This window comes from Equus przewalskii, chromosome 10 (genome assembly GCF_037783145.1).
Source record: "Equus przewalskii isolate Varuska chromosome 10, EquPr2, whole genome shotgun sequence".
Classification (NCBI taxonomy): domain Eukaryota; kingdom Metazoa; phylum Chordata; class Mammalia; order Perissodactyla; family Equidae; genus Equus; species Equus przewalskii.
In genome coordinates, this window is record NC_091840.1 from 39,080,030 (window position 1) to 39,099,352 (window position 19,323).

The 19,323-nt window shown below is 46.2% G+C and overlaps 1 protein-coding gene and 1 long non-coding RNA gene across 2 annotated transcripts in view; one reads left to right on the forward strand and one right to left on the reverse strand.

The window, feature by feature from the left end:
• Positions 1–19,323, forward strand: part of ASIC2 (acid sensing ion channel subunit 2) — a 995,375-nt gene that overhangs the window by 414,079 nt on the left and 561,973 nt on the right. The window lies entirely within an intron of this gene.
• LOC139074194 (uncharacterized) lies at positions 14,389–17,117 on the reverse strand. Its single transcript, XR_011523733.1, has 3 exons — positions 16,945–17,117; positions 16,140–16,293; positions 14,389–14,515 (listed from the first exon to the last, which is right to left on the reverse strand). It is a non-coding gene; the product is annotated as an uncharacterized lncRNA (long non-coding RNA).

Here is a 19,323-nt window from a genome sequence, read left to right on the forward strand (position 1 = left end):
CATCCTCCCTGTTCTCATCATTCTGGTTCGGTCATCTTGCTCTCAATATCTGCTCAGGCTCCCAGCCTGTATTTGGATGAACCATCAAGACCGCCTTGTCTGGCTTTCCCATATCCGAACAACCCTCTCTTCCAACCACACCCTCATGTAACACCCTACCTCTGCACGCCCTCTTGATTTCAGTAACACTCAGGGTTACTAGTAAGAGAACCTGTCCATGGGCTGTAGCTCCGTGGAAAACAGGCCTGTTAGAGAGACGAGTAAGCAAACAATTATAACTCAGCGTGATAAGATCCATGATAGGGGAGCATGGGGTGCTATAGAAACACAGAGGAGGAATGAAAAGGAGGCTGGGAGGTTCAAGGAAGGCTTCCTGGAGGAAGAGATTTCTAAAGTGAGACCTGAAGAAGGAGCAGGGAGAATATTCCAGACAGAGAGAGCAGCATATGAAAAGACTCAGACCAGACAGATTTGAAGATATGCAAGAAATGCAATGGCACAGATGAGCCTCACCTGGAAGGACCCACTGGGACGGCTTTGAGTTCTGTTCCAGAAATGGAAATGGATTGGTCCTAAGCCATTCTCAATCTTGGGGGCAAGGATACGCCTCGAGATAATGGAAAACCAAGAAGCTAATGATTTAATGTAAGAAATGAGCCTCTGATCTTATTTCTATTAACATGGGCTTCGTATCATTTATGAGAAATCTGATGTCAATGTGATTCTCATTTTTTTGGAGATTATATGTTCTTTACTTAAAACTATCCCATTGTTGAAGATTTTAGTAATTTCTCTCTTTTTTTGCTGTAGTTCCATAATATTGTGATAGGTATCTTCAAGCATAATCTTTCTTCTCCTTCCCTCTTCCCTTTCAGGTTCAGTTTCTAGGAAAGAATCCCATGACTGGAATTGCTGGGGCAAATGTTACAAACATCTGAAGGGCCCTTCCTCTTTCCACTGGGCCATGCTGCTTCAAAAACAAAGAGCAAATAGACATTATAATACTCCCTTCTGAAAGAACCCATAAGTACTAACACAGTTTGAACCAGGAATCAGAACCACCAAGTTTAATATCCACTCCAACTTGAGAAACATAGAAAAAGAAAAATTGTCTCTCTTCATTATAGACTTAGGGAACATGCTAAGATTTTTTTTTACATGAGGATTGAACAGACCATTCAACACCCAATTCATTGCTTGACTGTTAATTATTGCCCTATTTTATTGGATAGGAAAAATGGAATCAACCATCATAGCACTAATCATACCCAAAATAGAGGGGCAACCTTGCAAAGCCACACGTAAACTTGTACAGGATGGACAAGACAGGAGAAGTAAGGGACAAGGCTTCTTGGAAAAGTCGTGCACTTGAGCAAAAGCTGAATATCTATTCAAGAGTGCTCAGGGGGAGTTGTTAACCCAAGGAAGACAAGCCTTGTACCCAACCACATGTGCTTAGGGGAGAAATGGCTGCTCAGAGTTTCCACTGAAGAGGAAACAAACTTGGGTTTCACTTCTGCTTGTGTAAATTCTTAGTCTCCTCCTGACCTCTGTACCCTCAGCCAGAAGCCATAGCGAGCTCTCCCAGGCTCCTGATGAGCCTGTGGATGTGTGAGGAAGGGAAAGAGTGCATGGATCAATCCCCCACTAAGTGTCCTGTCCTTCCTAGAGAGTGCCTTATCCCATCCTTACAATAACTCCATAAGACAGGGCCCTGGCTTTTTCAGGATGTGTCAGCAGGAAGGCAAACAACAGAAGGGGGGAATCTAAAGTTGTGCTTAAAGGCTTGAGCTCTGGAGATGGAGGTTCCAGTCCCAGCTCCACCGCTACCCTGTGCCCTTAGGCCAGACCCTTGGCCTCTCTGTGTCTCGTTTGCTCATCTGTAAATCGAAGATAATGATGCCTCCCACCTAGGGTCGCTCTGAGGATTAGAGGAGACTGTGCAGAAAGTGCTCAGAAGCGGCTGGCACATCACTGCCACGCCTTGCATGTGGGCTCTTGTTAATGCCTCCTGAATAAGAGTTTGAGGTGATCAGAGAACACTCACGTGTCCTGCTGTCCTTCAGCCAGAATCCCCAGAGTCAGCACCTGAGTCTCTCCTGTCTCGGATTTGGCACCTGCCCACCTGGGCACTTTTGGAAGGGCTGAGAGTGGCCCCATTCCACCGCACCTCTCTGAGTCAATCCTTTTGTCCCAGGACCAAAATATCAGCTGTGATATCCTACTTTCCAGTTTTTTCTGGCAGCCTGTTAGGGCCTAAGGAAACAGTAGTTCTGGCAGCCTCCCCATTTTACAGATGGGCAAGCAGGGAGGCCCCTCTGTTACAGCTGCGCTCCCCTACAAACACACACACAGACACACGAACATACACACACAGTGCACACACACCATGCTGGGGTGCCTGCCGTACCACACCTGGATGATGTGTCAGCCTCAGAGCACAGACCTTCCCAGAGCAGTTTGTCCAGGTGTGGGAACTGTAGTCCCCACTTCAATCTCTTTTGTCACACCCTTCTCATTTCTTTGAGGTCTGATTGGCACGAAGAAGCTGTCTGCACCTAGGAACTGAGTTGAGGTAACTGGTCCACACAGCGACATGGCTACAACTAGAGCAGGTGTCTTCTTCCCCCTCCCACCCTCCTCCTTGAGGACAGCGCTCTGCCTTACCCAACCTTGCCGCGTGGTCTAGAAGAGCAAGCATGGGCTCCAGAAGGGGCGAATCCAAATCCTCGCTCTCCTCACGTGGGATCTGAGATGAGTGGTGTAGGCTCCCTGAGGCTGCAGAGCGGGAGTGTGACTCCTGCTCCCCTATGAGTCCTAATCGGTTAAATTTGCAGTTGACCTCACTAGCAGGACTGTTTATGCATGCACGTCCAAAAGAGCGCTTACTGCCTTAACAGAACTGTGAGTGTTGGAATTTTATTTTGCCTTAGTACTTATAAAAATTTTGTTGTTCTTGTTCTCAGTACTTTTAAAAAACTGTTTTTTAAAATTTTGAAATAATTATAGACTCAGCAGAAGTTGCAAATTTAATACAGAGAGGAACCATAAACCTATCACTCATCAAGCTTCCCCCATCATTTTACGTAACATCCCACGTTATCAAAACCAGGAAGTTGATATTGGCACAGTACATTTAACATTTAACTAGACCAATACATTTAACTAGGTTGTAGACTCTATCAGATCTCACCAGTTTTGCATGCTCTTGTGTGTGTGTGTGTGTGTGTGTGTGTAGTTCTATGAGATTTTATCACGTCTATAGTTTTCATTCTTCTTGATTTTTTAGCTAAACTTTTAATCTTAAGACATTTTTAGATTCACATGCAGTTGTAAGAAATAATACAGAAGATCCCACACAGTCTTTACCCAGTTTTCCACAGTGGTAACATCTTATGAAACTATACTGCAATATCACAACCAGGATATTGACATTGATGCAATTAAGACACGGAACATTCGCAGCCCCACAGGATTCCCTCATGTTCCCCTTTTAGAGACACATCCACTTCCCTTCCATTCCCAACCCCTCCTAAACCCTTGGGAACCATTAATCTGTTCTCCTTTTCTGTAAATTCGTCATTTCGAGAATGTTGTATGGAATGGAATCATACAGCGTCTAACCTTTTGGAATTGGCTTTTTTCCACCCAATGTAATTCTCTGGCAATTCATCCAGGTTGTTTGTTTCTCAGTAGTTTGTTCTTTTTTATTGCCATGTAGTATTCCACGATGTGAGGGATCCCAGTTTGTTTAACCATTCACCCATTCAAGGACATAGGAGTTTTCTCCAGTTTTTGCTCTTATGAATAAAGCTGCTGTAAAAATTTGTGTATAGGTTTGTATGTCAACATAAGTCTTCATTTCTCTGGGATAAATACCTAGGAGTACAATTGTTGGGTCATATGGTACTTACATGTTTAGTTTTCTTAAGAAACTACCAACTTTCCAGTGTGGCTATAGCATTTTACACTTCAACCAGCAATGTATGAATGATCCTCCCATCCTCACCAATATTTGGTGTTCTCCCTCTTTTTTATTTTATTCATTCTGATAGGTATATAGTGATAGCTCATTGTGGTTTTAATTTGCATCTAATTAATGGCTAATGATGTCGAACATTTTCCTGTGATTATTTGCAATCTGTATATCTTCTTCGGTGAAATGTCTCTTTATGTCTTTTGTCCATTTTCTAATTGGATTGTTTCTATTTTACTACTGAGTTTTGAGAGTTCTTTACATACTCCAAATACTAGCCCTCTGTCCAATGTGTAAGTTGAAAATATTTTCTCCCTCTCCGTAGTTTGTATTTTTACTCTCTTAACAGAGTCTTTCAAAGAGTAAAAGTTTTCAATTTTAATGAAGTCTGATTTATGATTTTTTTCTTCTGTGGATCATGCTTTTAGTGTCAAGTCTAAGAACTCTTTACCTAGTCTTAATGCCTAAAGAATTTCTCCTATGTTGTTTTCTAAAAGTTTTATAGTTTTACCTTTTATATGTAAGCCTGTGATCCATTTGGGGTTAATTTTTGTATAAGGTGTAAAGTTTAGGTCCAGGTTCATCATTTTACCTATGGATGTCCACTTGCTGCAGCATCATTTGTTGAAAAGTCTATCTTTTCTCCGTTGAATTGCTTCAGCAACTTTGTCAAAAATCCGTTGGGCATATTTGTGTGGTTCTATTTCTCAGTTCTCTGTTCAATTCTATTGATCTATATGTCTAACCCTACACCAGTGCCACAGCCCTGATTAATGTTGCTATATAGTAAGTCTTGAAATTGAGTGGACTAATCTTTACCACTTTATTCTCCTTTTTCAAAATGGTTTAGCTACTCTAGTTCCTTTGCCTTTCTATATACACTTTGGGATAATCTTATCTATACCTGCAAAAAAAATCTTGTTGAGATTTTGATAGGAATGGCATTAAACTTGTATATTGGTTTGGGGAGAATTGATATGTTGAATCTTGCAATCCATGACCGTGCTACGTCTCTGCATTTATTTAGATCTTCTTTGATTTCTTTCATCGGCACGTATAGTTGTAACACACAAGTCCTGTACATATTTTGATTGTAAGTATTTCACTGTTTGGAGCAATTGTAAGTGGTATTTTATTTTTAATTTCAGTATCCACGGGTTTATTGCTAGGATATGGAAACACAATTGATTTTTGTATATTGATCTTGTATACTGCAACATTGCTGAACTCGCTTATTAGTTCTCAGAAGTTTTCTTATAGATTCCTTGGGACTTTATATGTAAACAATCATGTCATCTGCAAACTGGGGTAATTTTATTTCTTCCTTGCTGGTCTGTATCCCTTTTATTTCCTCTCCTTGCCTTGTCACACTGGCTAGAGCTTATAGCACTGTGTGGAATAAGAGCGGTGAGCGTGCACTTCGGGCTTTGCTCCAGATCTCAGAAAGAAAGCGTTCAGTCTTTGGCCATTAAGTACAATGCTAGCTTAGATTTTTTGTATGTGCTCTTTATTAAGTAGAGGAAGCTCTCCTCTCTTCCTATTTTTCTGAGAGTTTCTATCATGAACGGGTTCCCACAATATCTTTAACAATACAGTTTCATAGTGTCTGAAGATGAAATTCCTTCAAACATGTGTTCCCCTAAAATATGCAGTGGATAATTTACGCAGACCATAGTTCCATCAAGCACGTGCTCACGTGCAAAGATTGAGAGCTCTCCATTCCACCCAGGTCTGGCTGGGCCCCCACATGGCAGCTTCAGAGGCACAGTTCCTATTGTATGCTACTCAGATGGGACCCCTGCAGTTGTGCAATGCTGGCTGCCCCTCGTGGGAAGATGTTTACTTTGGTCCCACTGGATGACCCTGGCTTAGAAATTCCCTCATTCATATAAGACTTTTGCAGATTTGGGGCCCCAGGCAGTCACCTGGTTGGTCTTTTACTTAGTTATTCAATATATAGTTACTGAGGGCCTCCTATATACCAGGCACTGTTGGAGGAGATGGGGACACTGCAGTGAACAAGAAAGTCTAAAGAGCAAAGTCTAATAACCCAGGTCAGGGAGGATGGTGGCTCTGGCCAGGATGATGCAGTGGAGTTGACCAGAAATAATTAGAACTTGTCATAGTGCTGCCTCTGCTCAGAGAGACTGAGCGAGCTGCCCAATGTCACACAGCTGGCAGAGCTGGGAAATAATCTGTGGTGGGTCTGGTTCTCGTCTGGTCCCTCAGAACTGCTCGTGGCTGCCACTAGATGGAGCCTCCCCCTCCAGGCTCTTCCGGACTGGGCTCGTCCTGATAACCCTACATTCACCTCATCTTCAGTCCACCAGCAAAAAAGGAAGAGAAGGCAGTCAGGGGATACAGCACCTGGTGATTCATGATGGTAAGTGTTCACAGACGCCCAGCTCAGAGGGGAAATAATGAGGCCGCTACTGGCTAGCTGGCCACAAGGGGTGTGTGTTGGGGGCGAGGAGGGCGCTGTACTCTCCCCCCAGCACCAGGAATCCAGGATCTTCCTCCCAAGGAGGCAGGGAGTGGCCAGCAGGGATGAAGTCAGGAAGGGGTCCGTGGCAGCAAGCCTCGGCCATCCGCAGGGCACCTTGATAAAAGCAGAGCCTCTCTCAGCCCTCTGGCTCAGCAGCCAACTGCACACATGCTCTAATTGGGCATTTTCAGGCCATTAAGTAGATGGATCAATGACAATTATCTTTGGCTTTAATTTTGCTGCTCCTCTGTCTGTCATTCTCCAGGCTTTGGAGTTACTGAGAAGCATACACATTTATACACATGAGCATAAACACACACCCGCACACATGACCCATCTTATGTGTGTACAACACATACATCCACACAGACACATTGTGGAGCAGAGGCCATCAGAGTGAGTGGGGTCCCAGCCCCTGCTGGTCTGCATCCTCATCTTCAGGTCCCAGGCCTCTTTATGCTGCAAGCTGCAGTGGGAAGAAGAGAAGCTGGGGCTGTGTGGATGCCCAGCGAACCACTGCCTGACTCTTGGGGTGGGGTGGGGTGGAGGCGTCATATTGTATCCAAGAGGGGCTCCTAGGTCCCTTTAGTGACCACTTAATGTACATGAGAGGAGGCCCAGGCACCCATTTTCTGCCCATTTGAGTGAGCATGCAGAAAATGACCATTCGTAGAACATCTATTTTCAGCCAAGCAGTGGGCTTGGCCTTTGACATACGCATCTCTTTTCATACTCCCAACATCACTGTAAAGCAGGGATTACTATCCCCACTTTGCAGATCAGCAAACAGAGGTAGCAAGGGGCTGAGGCGACCCCAGGCAAGTACTTTTCATGACACTCTTCCTCCTCATCTTCACGTGCCATTCAAGACAGCCAAGGCCTGTGGGCTCCGTCCTCAGGGCCATTCCCAAGCAGGGGTCCCGCTGGGAACACTGTCCCTCTCCTGCCTCTGCCCGTTGCTATACTCGCCATCAGCCTCCCAGCACAGCTCCAGCTGGCTTCTCTTCGCCTGCCTTCCGACCTCGCTCTGTCACTCTGCCGTTCTCTTGCTGGTTGCAGATTATAAGCACTTAAGGGGCAGGAGACACACGGCCCCTTTCTCTGAGCCCCTTGCCTCCACTGCAGCTGCTCCATACTCAGAAGTTGTTATTCAGGAGCTGTCTGCCCCCTAATAGTCTCATCTCAGCGTGTCAAGGAATCTGATTTTCAGTAGACCTGAATTTGTGGAAGAGGCATGGTTTTGTTATTTCTGTTTGCAATACCTGGAATTCAAGGAAACCAGGGTCTGGATAAAGGCTGGTCATGCAAACCACAGAAGCTGAAGAGGCCAGCTGTCTCTGAGGCCCTCTTCTCCCTCTGATGGTATCTCTGCTGTGGTTGTTCCCAGGAGCACCCCCAAGCTCCAAGTTCCTTCCACTTTCCCACAGGACCCCGGTGCAGGAGGGGGGCTAGGGGCAATATCTTCTCTCATCTTTCTCCTGCCCCCTCCTCTGCCCATTCCAAGCCCACTTTCACAGCCATGCCAGCATCTGGGCATCTGGCCAATGGGTAGAGTGTCAATTCTTTACCTGGCATAAGGTCATTTCTCAGTACAATGCAATCTTTTCCTTAGCCAAGTCTTTCAGCCATAATCTGTAATGTACACACCTCTTATCTTACCTCTGTTCCTGATCGGTATCAGGCTTCAGAGAACTCTGCACCACGGCGGCTAAAATTCCTCATGCTGCTTGTTCATGGTCAGAAGAACTGACTTGGAAGATAAGGTCTCTTTAAAATTTAGGGTCCAAATCTCTGGTGAGCCAGAGGTCTGAAAGGAAAGCACTCAAGTGCATAATGAAAAAGTGACAAGATTGATGCCACCAGTTTGATGTAGTGCAAATAGTGTGGGATTTGGCATCAGCAGACGCGGGTTTGAATCCAGCTCTGCCATGCGTTAGCTTTTCCCCACTGATGGGTTTGCTTAGCCTTCTTGAGCCTCAGCTTTCTTGTCTATAAAGTGAGAATAATAACAACCTCATAGGTGTGTTGTGTGAATTACAGTTGCAAAATAGGAAGTGCTGACATGTACCAGGAACGCAATAAAGATTACCCAACTAATTGAGCAAGGCTGGCCTATTCCTGAGAGGACTAAGCTGCATTTTGACAATCAGAGATTAGAATAAGGTGGCCCCAACGCCCAGTTGTGGATGGTCACAAAGGGGATGACCCACAGATAGTGCTGTTGGGTTAACGTCATCAGAACTCTCCAGGAACTGGCCCACTGACCTGTGTAGTTCAGATGTAAGTAAGGAGTAAACATCTATCTAGGCATCAGGACAGCCCAGTTCTTAGCTCAGTGTCTCCACTCACAAGCAAGAGAGGGCTCAGGGCTCCAGAGAGCTGGTCAAAAGAACTGGAAAGTAAGATTTTCTGTTTTATGAGCTTCCTAGCACTGAGCAAGTGTTTTGTTTTAATATTTGGTTCTGAGATGGCCAAAGAGGCTTGGGCCAAGGACTCTGAGTCCTTCTAAACTCTTCTATGTTCTAAAGGAAACACAGTTCTCCTGCACAGAAAGAACTAGAACAGTACTGCCTTTGCTGTTCCAGCATTCCCTCCTGTCACCTCTGCTGGGCTAGTATGGCAGAAGGGACCTTGAACTCAACGGTTGAGTTCCAGACTTGCCATTTGTTTGTGGCATGACCTTGGACGCAGTCACTTCACCTCTCTAAGATTCCATTTCCACCTCTGTCAACCGGGAATATCGACTCCGCCTCTATTACTGAGTAGCTAGGAGGTGATGAGGGTGATGCTGTAAAAAGATAAACTGAGGCACATCAACATTTTCAAGAGTTTGTTTGAGCCTACATTGATTCGAACCGGGCAGCGCCAGACCAATAGTGCTTAGGAGCACTCCGCGGACCGGAGCTAGGGGAGGTTTTTATCGAGAAGAAGGGAGGCAAAGCAAGCAAATGACTCGATTGATTGGTTCCAGCTTAAGCGGCTGCCTTTACTGGGAAAGCCCAGGTGGCTGTTTGTGATGGAAGGTCCTGAAGTTTCATTTTCTCGGATTCCAGTGCATTGACCCTGGCTGAGGCTTTGGGTTGCTAAGTAGGCTGCCGAGGTGACAGCCTCTGCATTCGATTACTCCAACAGTGCTCTTTGCAAACTATAGACCTGTAACGCATGCAGTAGATTCTAATAATATTTCTCATAGCTAATTCTGAAAACCAATGCAAAATAAAAAGATGATGATTATCCCTCTTATCAACCTTTCAATTTTTTTCTTTCTTTATCTATGTGTCTATCTGTCTATCTACCTTCCTACCTATCTATCTTCCCACATATCTAGCTAAAAATGTCCAGGTCTGTTTCATATATTCGTTGAAACCAGGAAACACATAAGCACCCACTATTCTCTATAAAGCCATGCTTGTTAATTTACAGATGTTGACATTGATAGGTGACAGATTGGAAATATCTGTTTATTAGAAATGTGTGCATCTCTGAGTGTTTACTCCCTTTGTATTTTTGAAATTACACTTAGAATTTCTTCAGCACGTAATGTTAAATGTACCTCACCCATTTGGAACCTAATACAGCTCATTAAAGTATTCTTGATAAATGAATGCATTTCCAAGGGTTAATTTATGTAATCCAAAAAGGTTATGCTTCTGTGAGCAATTCATTCAGTTATTCAAAGGTTTAAAAGTTTTAAGGAGTGTATAATGGCTGAATCCTGTGAAATAATCCTGAGAAATGATAGAAGAAATGCTAATGAACTATCAGAGAGGAGATCAAATAGATGTCAAAACCAAGATGAACATCTCGGCTGACAAAGACTGACAGGGAACCTGATGAAGGAAGAGAACGATGGGAAATGATGAGGAGTGGAACTGTGTAGGGCTGATCAAGCAAAAGCACTGGGCTTACGTAGTCACCAGGCTGTAGTCCCCAACAAGAAAGGACAAGCTGTAGGAAAAATGCATTGGCACAGGGAGCCGGCAAAGCAGCTTATGGGAGGCACATGTTAACACATAAAATATAAGGTTAATCTGGCCATATTGAAAAGGCTTGACTGAGCCCACAGGCTGGGACAGCTATCTTGTGATGAGAGGTACAACCAAAAGTTAGAGATCCTGCCCAAGAGACCAACTCAGCCATGGCATTCCCATCAGTGGAGACCCATATGTGCCTCTTACATACGTGCCTTCAGTGGACTCATCAAGTATTGAATCAGATGAGAGTCAGGGTTTTAATTGTAGTGACAAGGCCATGTATAATTAAATGGATAAAATAGGTTACAATTTTATTGATAATTGTCAAGATCTTTACATCTGCTAATGTCACATTGGGTACAACTGTTCTTACTACTTTTTCTTTTTCTTGAAGAAGATTTGCCCTGAGGTAATACCTGTGCCAATATTCCTCTATTTTTTTGTATGTGGGACACCTCCACAGCATGGCTAGTGAGTGGAGTAGGTCCAAGTCCAGGATTCAAACCCGGGAGCCCAGGCCTCCAAAGCAGATGGAGCACATGGAACTTTAATCGCTCAGCCACGGGATCTGGCCCCTATTTTTACTACATTTAATAGTAACAGCTGCCATTGATTGAGCTACTTCCTTTTATGTTATCCTTGTCATCATCATGACCGATGACCTGATTGCCACTGTTTATTGGGCACCTACTACATGCAGGCCGTGGGTCAAAGCTTTGCAGTCTTCACTTCTCATGCTTACAACAACTCTGAATGATTGGAGCTCTGATCAGTGCTGCACAGAAGAGAAACTGAGACACTGATAATTTAAATAACTTGCCCACATTTTCATGGTTAGTAAGTAGGGAAGCTGGCGTTGAGAAACTCAGATTTGTCTGATTCAAAGCTCTTTGTCGTCTTTCTTCCCCACTTCCCTAATGATGAGCTTTCTCACTTGGCCCAATAGCTCCATCCTTGTAAATCTCAGGTCCGCTCTTTTATTGAAAACGCTCTTTAGTCACAGAGTTCGCTAGCATCTTCCTCTGTCCCTGTCTTTGTCATTCAGGCCGCTGTAACAGAATAGTACAGACTGGACAGCTTAAACAACAGACGTTTATTCCTCACGGTTCTGGAGATTGGAAAGTCCCAGATCCAGGCAGCAGCAGATTCGGTGTCTGGGGAAGGCCCTCCTCCTCGTTCCTAGATGGCTGTCTGTTCACTGTGTCCCCTCATGGCAAAGGGGTGAGAGAGCTTTCTGGAGCCTCTTTTATAAGGGCACTAATCCCATTCCTGAGGCTCCACCCTCATGACCTAGTCATTTCATAAAAGGCCCACCTCCTAATACCATCACATTGGGGGTTAGGATTTCAACATATGAACTGGGGGGGGGGGGGGCGGTGTTGACACAAACATTCAGTTCATAACAGTATCCACGGCGGTGTGTTGGAAATAGCAGACGGAGACCCTTGAGAGGGTGGGGAAGTGACTAAACGGGTAGTAGTAACCAGCATTAAAAGGAAATAAAAAGAAATAGAATATCACATAGAAAATACCGCAGCATCATATAGTAAAGATAAAAAGCCTTTTTACAGTTATGTAAATACCATATTTCACTGAATCAAAGTCAATCTATTAGAAGACACAAAATTTTATGTACCACTCAGAAAGAAAAAAATGCTGCCAATTAATGGCAAGATGTCACCATTTGTAAGATCCATCCAAATTTCCAAGAGGTTAAAATGTGAAAAAAATCTGTGTCAGAGATGATGGAGTACAGCGTCTGTATATACTCACTGGATCACTCTGCAAAATGTATTTCCTACTGTGGGTCATGGCCAATGAATTTGAAAACCTCTGTCCTTTGTGGTGGGGAAGGTGACTGGGGCATCCACACAGTGGCTGGAGCTGCCAAGAGCGCCCGGAGTGGCCAGTCAATTAGTGTGCTCAGCCACGGGCAGTCTGGGCTGAGTTCCGGCTGCACGGTGCCCCGTGACCTGCCCCTTGGACAGCCACGCTCCAACAAGACTCGAGGGTGTCCCACCTCGTGCAAGGGTCAAGCATTAATGAAGGAGCATGACATTTCAAGGATGTGACGCAGAGGTGTTCGTTTCTCAGTTTTATATTATAAGGAGAGAAGGTCCTGACCAGACAGCATCATGCAATTAATTGAGGTGTTTGGGAGAAAATCAAATGGGAATTAATATTCCCCAGGCAATACTCGCAAGGCTCAGAGCTGGAGGCTGTAGACATAGCTGACGGGCCAGCCAGGGTACTGCAAAGGAAATGCTGACTTTGACGGGAAGCTTTGATGGCTGGAAAGTGGGGGGATAAAGGCTTTAGAACTTTGGGTTCAAATTTGACCTTGGCCTGTATGATTGCTTGATTCATTCGTTCACCCAATATTTACAGAGCACCCAGGAAAGGCAGGCTGTGCTCAGACTACTAGAGATCACAGATAGCATGTCAGGTCAGAACTGACTTCAGAGTCTTGCTGTCGGTGGGTCTGTAGCCTGTGTCCCCACTTGTGCCTTCTCCAGAGCTGCACGGCATCCTCAGGGGCCGCTGGCTGAAAGCTCAGACCAGTGTCCACTCCCGAACCACTCCTGACTGAGGCTGGGGGCTGTCTCGGTGTCCTCTGCCCCCTGCCTGGCAGAGCTTGGCATGGAGTCCCAAGTTTCACTGTGTGGAGACCGGCCAGGTGGCCGTCACTGCTGGGATCCTTCCTGTTACCCCAAGGGCCTGAGTTCCAGTCCTGCCTCCTTCCTGCGTGAAGCAGTTTATGGCCACAAGTCTGGCTCGTGCTATGAGCCCCAATCACAGTAGACCTCCTTGCCCCACCTCAGGTCTCAGTGCCCTCTAACAACCATAGTAAATTTATTGGCCCTGCACTAAGGTAGGGATGACCTTCTTATGGCTCATCTAATCCTACCCACACACCAGTGTGATAGGGCCTGTTAGACGCCCATCTTACAGATGAAGAGACTGAGGCTTATTCTATCTCTTGCCTGTCCCTTTTGCATGTACCACTTAACTGGTGCTAACGGCACTCCTGCCTGGCCTTTGAACTGTCCCATCCCCAGAAATCCCTGACCGCCCTGCTCCATAGGCCCAACCAGGAAGGGGCGAGGTTTTGGCAACTTTAAGGGGGCCCTCAGTCCTCCTGTATCCTGGAGTGATTCCATTCAGCTGCCAAAAGAGGAGCTTCTGGCATGATAAAGCGAGGCATGCCCTGCACTACTGTGTGCGTCCATATATGATCTGAGTGGGAAGAGCAGTGGACAAAGAAGTCAGAATAGCAGTTCATTTCCTGGGTCAGCCACAGCCTGCTCTGTAGCTTTGAGCCAGTCCTTGAACTTCCCTGAATAAGGTTTCCTCATCTGTCGAACCCCTAAGGCCCTTCCACCACCAACATTCGGGAGTCCATGGAGGCAGAGAGCATTATTGCTCAGGGGCGTGCGCGTGCGTGCAGAATAACAGAGCTTGTGTTACGTGCTGAGCATCGTGTACGGGGCATTGTGCTGCATGCTGATGTTCTGTAAACCAGCAGAGAGGGCTCTGTTTTTCTTCCTTTTTTTTTCACTTTTTCAATCTGCTCAGAATTCCTCTCTGAGCTCTGTCCACAGGCAGGTGCTGGGCAGAGGAACAGAAATCTCTACATGCTGGCCTGAAAACGGGGCTAGAGACAGCGGGATCCTGTGAAGAATGCAGGAAGTCACTCTTTTGGCCCAAGGGAACAGCTGTCTTATAGAAAGAGGAAAGGGGACAGGGTCAACATTCCCTGTGGGGAAGTAGGCACCCCGCCCTATCAGGCATAATTTCAGCATCAAAGCTAGTAACTCCACATCCTAAAGAGGGCTCCTCTCGCATGGTATCCATGTTGCCTGCCATTCCTTTAGCCAGGAGCAGAGTTTTTACTTTCTGAAGGAAGGACTCAAGAGCAAGCTTAATGTGTAACAAGCCCAGAATGAAACATACCTCCCGAATACCACGCTCTGTAAGGGGTCTGCCTCCATGGAGCTGTCCTCTCTCAGCAGCTGAAACCTGCCACTCACAGGCAGGTGAGGGCAACAGTGTCTTCTTACGGCAATACCCATGAGGGCTCTGTGGATAACAATGGAGAATGACTGACTTAACACTCCAGAACACGGGAACCACGTGCAGTTTACTGTGTAATTAACACTGATGTGCATAGACACGGTAAAGTCAGAACCTCCTCAGTGGGGCCCTGAGGGCCCATGCAGCATCTCTGTGCTAAGAAATTGATGAAAGCTCTTAAAAGTGCACCCACGGGAAGAATCTTGCTGCCAGCTTGGTCTGAGTTCCATTTCCAGCCTCTGTTGATCCTTATCTGCCTCCCACGCCATCTCCAGTCCCTCCTCACTGTGTAGGATCGCTTGAGTAATCCAGGTAGATCGTGGGGTGTTTTGTAGTTTCAGTTTCAAAGAAACAAGAGTCTGGCATCCAAACAATAATTAAACAGGTTTCAATGCTTGGCTTGGCTTCTGATGAAATGCAAAAGGTGGGTGTGCATTCCTAATTCAAAGAAAATCTCTTAAAAATCTCCTTGTTCCTGCTGCTCTTCTAAATAATCTCTTCCTAGAGATCATGCACCCCCAAACTCTCTCCCTCAGTCCTCAGCCTGCCTCCATGGCAGCACCCTGCTCCCTTACGTCTTTACTCGTGTAGATCAAAAACCTCTCCAACTTCCTTAGCATTCTCTCCACTGCCTCCTTTAACTGAAATTTCAGCAAGAAAAGGAGGCCAAGATCTGACCCCACAAGCAAAAAAAATTCCCCTGTTGGGGGCAGGGGACGTTCAGGAATACTCGTACGTGGGGAACCTTTGTCCCTGTTAGGGTCACTTCTTCTCTGGGGACCTTGTTGCTATTTACAGAGTCTTCTCCATCTCTGCTAATGCATTTGCTCCAAGGGCTCTTTAAGTATAATCATTCTGCATTGATTTTTTTCGGAGGTTTTTATTCCCTCGAATAAGCTCACCCAGCGCTGGCTGCTGGCTCTATTTGTTAAACAAGGGAGAGCTTTGTTCTCTTTGGCTTTTCTCTTCACCTGAGCTTTCTATCCACCCTCAGAGAGGGGTGGAGGGGAGGTTTCCTGCCGACCCTTCTGGTGAGAAGAGTCACTTCCTGGTTGGGATTTGAGCTGGAAATGGTCTCCCACTGGGAAGAACCGTGGATGCCCTGGCACCTCCTGTGTGGCACCATTAACCAGTCCCTACCCCTCCCAAGGAGGCAGCTGCTCAGGGCCCTGCCTCTCTGGGAGTTGAAGGGTCAGTAATAAGTAGGCTGCTCAGGGATACCAGTGAGGGAAGCTTTTCACTTAAAGTCACCCTGATGGGTAGGATAAGCATCAGAGGTATTTCTTAGAGCGGATTTTAAAAGAGGTAAGAAAGCAAAACATTCATAGCATGATGGGACCACAGAGTTCTGGAGAAGGGCCTAGAAGAAACTGTGGCTCTGAAGATAAACTGCCTGATTTTGTAATTTTACCAAGTATGGACCCTGCAGAAGGGATGAAGTCAGAGCTCTGCCTGGGCACGTTTCTTCGTGATGACTTCTCCCACGAGGTGAAGCTTGCCAGTTTACCGAGTGCTTCCACACGCATTACCTCATTTCAGGTCTCTTAAGATGACCGACCCTTCCTTCTAAAGTACCGTGTGTAAGGAGCAAGGAGTGAGTCAGACTTCATGCCCAGTGCTCTGCCCTTACCTGCTGCCACTCAGCCACACAGCCCTTCCTTCTCGACCCCACTCCTTCTCGACACCCCATAGTCTGGGTTGGGTCTCCTCACTGTGTGCTCCCAGGGCGCCTTACCTCATCCCGCTCATAGACTCTGGTCACCACCATTTTTCATTCTCTTGGCCTGGGGAAAGGAGGCGGAGAAGCAAAGGAAGTGGTAAAGGGTGTGTTATCAAGACTAATACCACTGGGACGCCTGGCGCTCAGTCCTGCTGGGGACTCTGGGAAACATGCCTCAGAGTTTTTGCAACTAAGAGACAAAGAAGCTGGGAAGTGTCTGCTAGCTGCCTATCCATCCTGGGCTACTAATCCTCTAGTACTTCTGGCTTGTTCTGCACAGGGATGAAATGCCCTTGCGCAGTCCATGGGGGACAGGGGGACCCCTCAGGCAGTCACAGTGGTTCTCAGAGAGCAGCCTTCTGGGGGTGAGGCACTGACAGGATCTGCTACACCCGTCCCCCTATTCAACTGTGACTCAGAGCACAGGTCCTGGGTCCCAACACTGTGTCCCCCACATATAGTCTCAATAAATGTGGATGTGTGTGAGCAGACTAGGGTGCTTGCATGCAAATAGCATGCATACGTAGTTCCATTTCTCCATCTGATATCCTTGACTCCTTAGCAGAAAACTCATCAATCAAAACTTCTTAGAGATGCCGATGAAGGCGTGGATCTTAACAGCCTCTAGTGTGGAAGTGAAAGACCCCTTACCAGCCCAAACCTCTTTTCATTGGAACTTGTGAACAAAGATGTAAAAATCTATCTCCTCACCTACCCCAGCAAAAACGTCTTCAGTAGGAGTCCCCTTCTGACGCTAAAGGTCTCCTTGCCGGCCCCTCTTCCTCCTCTCTCCAAACCCCGCCTTTAAATGTGGAAGTGAGGTGGGGTGGGAAGACCTGGAGATGGCCAGAGCTGCTGGAGAGGCCAGCCCTATGAAAAAGGAATGAGAGCAGAGCTTGGACAAACAGACCTAGGGGCTGAGCTGCTTGCTGAGAAAGGGCACTTCTGGTGCCAGCTTGCCGGGCAGTGGGAAACAGACAGATAGACAGACCAAGGGCAGAAGTAGTCAAACCTGCTCCTTGCTGCCCCAGGCAGCTTTTAATTGGTAGTCCAGCTCCTGCTGGTATCTGGGCATCATTGAGCCTCTAGCACTAAGAAGAAATGAAAGATTAATAAAAACAAGAAGAGCTTGGGTGGGACAGCAGCAGACGGGAGGGTGGGGAGGGGAGGAGGCGGAGGAGGGGGAGGAAGAGAAGGAGGAGGGAGGGGGGAAGAACTCTGGGAAGAAGGGGAGGGGGAGGGAAAGGATGAGGAGGAGAGGGAGGAAGTAGACAGGGAGGAGGAGGAGAGAAAGCTTGTCTGCAAGTCCAGGAGGGTCTGTGGTCAGCCTGCTGGAGGGGCTGGAGCTACACCTGCCTCTTTTCTCTCTTTCAAGTCTGGAGAGAATTGGATGGGTGTGTGGTGTGTATGTATGTGTGTGTGTGGGTGGGTGAGCATGCATGTGCCCGTGTGTTGTTGCCACGCATCTGTAGTTTTGTGTACGTGGGGTTTGAACAGTTGTATGCTGTTCATCTTGGTCACTTGCGTGTGGTGTGTGCACGTGTGAGTTTGTATCAGTGTGTGTCTGTATGCTGTGTGCACATGTGTATCTAGGCACGGGCCTTGACACCCATTTGCTCCCTAGAAAGGAGAAGAGTGAATGAGTGAGAAATCTTCAGTTAATGTCTTTTCAGCTGCAGAAAACAGCCAAGAGAGATGCTCCCCATGAATCCCGGCTCTGAGAAAGCAATCAGGGCACCTTCATGGAGATGGGAAAAGGAGGGGCTGGCATCTTCTCAAGCTTGTCCCTAGCTCCTGAACCAGCCGGTTGGGTCCTGTTGGCTTTCTAGGATAAGGAGGTGGCCTAATATTGACATTTAGGGCCAGATGGCCTGACACATGGTAGGATAATGAGAGGGACTGGAGGCAGCCTCTTCTCCCCAAGGCTCCTCCTGCTGGCATGGTGGGGGTGGAGCATGGAAGCATAAGATTATTCTGTTTCTTTTTAATGGTCATTTCTTTTTCAAATCAAAGCTATTCTTATAAACATTTTAGCATTTCAGAAATGTACAATTAAAACATGAAATTCTCCCATGCTCCTGTTAGCATTTTGACATCTTCTCCTCCACAGATTTTCTTTGCATGTACTAGCATTTTGCATAGATATTAATATGCATATATGCTCATTGTGTATCTGCGTACATTCACACATATCATTATTACTTTTTATAAAAATGAAATAATATGATATTGTTCTGACACTTGCTTGCTTCTCTAAATAACATTTTGTGGGCATGGGTCCATGTCAATTCAAATAAAATTGCATCAGTCATTGAAATGGCTCTATACTATTCCTTTGTGTGGGTGGGCTCCCATCTGTTCATCCAGTGTCTCCAGGAAGGACGTGGCCGCAGTTTTCTCAGTTTTGTGTTTGCAATGAGCATCCTGTGGGTGCCCCTGTGGGTGCCCCTGTGGGATTCTTTCTGTGAAATCTTGGAGAGGAGGCTCTGTTCTAATGGGGACCTGCCGGGGAGTGAGGGCTGGAGAGCTTCCAGTTCCCCTGTTCTCAGTTCCTGACATGCAGGGCAATTTCTTGTTCTCTGCCTCTGGTCCCTTCTCTGTACAGAGAGATGCTAAAAATAAATTCATCTGCCTCCCCGTCACTCTGTTTATTAAATGATCTTCCTTGGGATTCTCAGCATACCCATGGGGGTTTAAAAATACACTTCAACAATTCACCTGCGGAGCAGAAGATTACATGCTGCCTCCTACTTTAGGCTTTCACCGGAGCTGCTATGATGTGCTAACACTCCCTAATGCAAACAGCAATTCTAAGGGAAAGAGACCTGCTAGCCTGAGAACAGAAGGACCTGAAGGACCAGAAGAACAGAAGGACCTCCCAGCTCCTTGGCCTCCCAGCTGGGAGATAGTGATCAAGTGATTTGTTCTAATCTAAACTCTAGTTTCTGAAAATGGAGATAATAATGCCTACAGTGTTCAATGAAAAATATATTTAAAGCAATTAGCACGGTGTCAGAGATGTAGCAAGTGCTCACTAAGTCTTAGCTACATTATTACTATCTTTACTGCCCTCCAAATGTAGCAACTGTATGTA